The sequence below is a fragment of the Schistocerca piceifrons genome, chromosome 1 (assembly GCF_021461385.2).
Source record: "Schistocerca piceifrons isolate TAMUIC-IGC-003096 chromosome 1, iqSchPice1.1, whole genome shotgun sequence".
In the NCBI taxonomy this organism is placed as follows: domain Eukaryota; kingdom Metazoa; phylum Arthropoda; class Insecta; order Orthoptera; family Acrididae; genus Schistocerca; species Schistocerca piceifrons.
Genome location: NC_060138.1, coordinates 843,455,112 through 843,457,421, shown reverse-complemented (window position 1 = coordinate 843,457,421; position 2,310 = coordinate 843,455,112).

Sequence of the window (2,310 nt, the reverse complement as noted above, 5' to 3'; positions counted from 1 at the left end):
GCTCTGTGAGCTATACATTAATATGCACATAAAGTTAAACAAACGAGCACTCTGACTAAATTCTTGACATAATTGTGTGTTATGTGTTATTGATTGTGTCTGTACTGAATCATGACGTGAAAGACTAAGAGAATATTTAACCTCTGCCAAATGTCATCAACAGAGATATACTTAAAAGAGAAATGAATTCTACAGTGACTTTATAACTTTATGTGTATAACGATTGTGTGGATATTTTAATTTAATGAAATTAGATGGATGAAACAAGTAGGGATAAGTGTTGTACCAAAGTACACTTTTCAGACTTTCACCCCTGATAGAAGCTTAATATATTTTCTTACTGCATTTTTAAATGGTGCCAGGGACTGTGGCCATTACCTTGTAACTTGACCATTACTGTCCCCGAAAGGTAATAGTGGTTATATTGCAAACTGATCATCGTCGACTCCAATGGGTAACGATGATCACCTTGTAAATTGACCATCATTTTTTGCCCCTAGAGTAATAGTCACTTTGTAGTTTTAAATTGACCTTCATTGCCCCCTGGGGTAACGGTGATCACCTGTTAATTTACCATCATTGCCGACCAGCCCTCCAGTATAATGGTAGTCTTTCTGTAGATTGACCAGCATTGTCACACTGGCACACAATGTACGAAGTTATTTTGTTACACTACTGCTATACCATGCCGATGGATTGGGCAGTTTGTTACAATTTTGCTTGAACAAGGGGCGATTTGTTACACTTCTTCTGTGGTATGGAAGGTAATTTTTTACTGATTTACCCCAACATGGGCAAATGTATTGCATTGTTCCTGTAATATGGCGATGTATGGGGTAAAGTGCCACGTTGTCTCCATGGTGCGACAGCAGAAGATGACAAATAGGCTTTTATGTGATGACTATAATGTTTGGCTGGCTTTGATACTGGTTTTAGCCAAATTAAATTTTCTAGTGTGGTTAGGAGCAATAACGCAGTTTCTAAGGAGCTTAATCCTGCCTCCAACTACTGATCCTCTAATAGAAGCTGAAGTCTTTCTTAGAGACCTAAAGTGAATAGAGAAAAGATAACTTGCTCCATGGGATCAGATTTTTGTTGAGTTGTCAACTGAACCAAGACTGGCTATGAGCCAGCCGAGGTGGCAGAGCGGTTCTAGGCGCTACAGTCTGGAACCGCGCGACCGTTGCGGTCGCAGGTTCGAATCCTGCCTCGGGCGTGGACGTGTGTGATGTCCTTAGGTTAGTTAGGTTTAAGTAGTTCTAAGTTCTATGGGACTGGTGACCTCAGTAGCTAAGTCCCGTAGTGCTCAGAGCCATTTTTGAACTGGCTATGATAATAATGACACAATAGCAACCTTGGCCGCCAACATTTCCAGCTTAAGATGCTGTCAATGCCAATGTCAGGAAAATAGCGTTGTTTACTTAGGTAATTCTCGTTGGCAAGTATGCTTTAGGCTGTTGAGTTAAAACAGCAGTATTGTGTTTTGTAATGTTACAGAACAAAATTTTATGTATTTTCACAAATTTAATTTCTTAGGACAAAGACAAAATTAAACTCACTGACTAACATATAACTAATTCAGTAGCGCCAATAAGTATACTTTGTATATTTTGATACGTAATGCAGATAACTTAGATAGGGAAATATTTAATTTGAGGGTCCATTGTGCTTGCAAAGTGTCATATGAGTATCGAACTCTGGTAGTAAACAAGTGTTGCTTAACCTGTAAGACAGTAGAGCCAGTATGTAAGACATGTGTATTTTTTGTAACGCCACATAACAATTAAGCTACGACAGTAGTGCAATGTGCGTTTTCCACTTCAAATGTTACACTTTTTGTGAAATAGTTTTAGTTTAGTGTAGAGCTCAAATTTTTGTTGACGATCATAGTTCTGTAATTTTGTAATTTGACTAGTGCATTACGATAAGCAACCTCTCTCTCTCTCTCTCCGTGTGTGTGTGTGTGTGTGTACACTTGTACCTGAAATCCTTACTTACTTTTATTACATTTTTGACATATCAACCGATCCTGTCCTACCATTGTCTTTAGTCGTCTTCTTTCATTCTGTCTTGTTCCACTATTATTTATGACCATGATATACATTGATGTCCAAAAGCCGGCCGCGGTGGTCTAGCGGTTCTAGGCGCTCAGTCCGGAACCGCGCGACTGCTACGGTCGCAGGTTCGAATCCTGCCTTGGGCATGGATGTGTGTGATGTCCTTAGGTTAGTTAGGTTTAAGTAGTTCTAAGTTCTAGGGGACTGATGACCACAGATGTTAAGTCCCATAGTGCTCAGAGTCCTTTTTGAT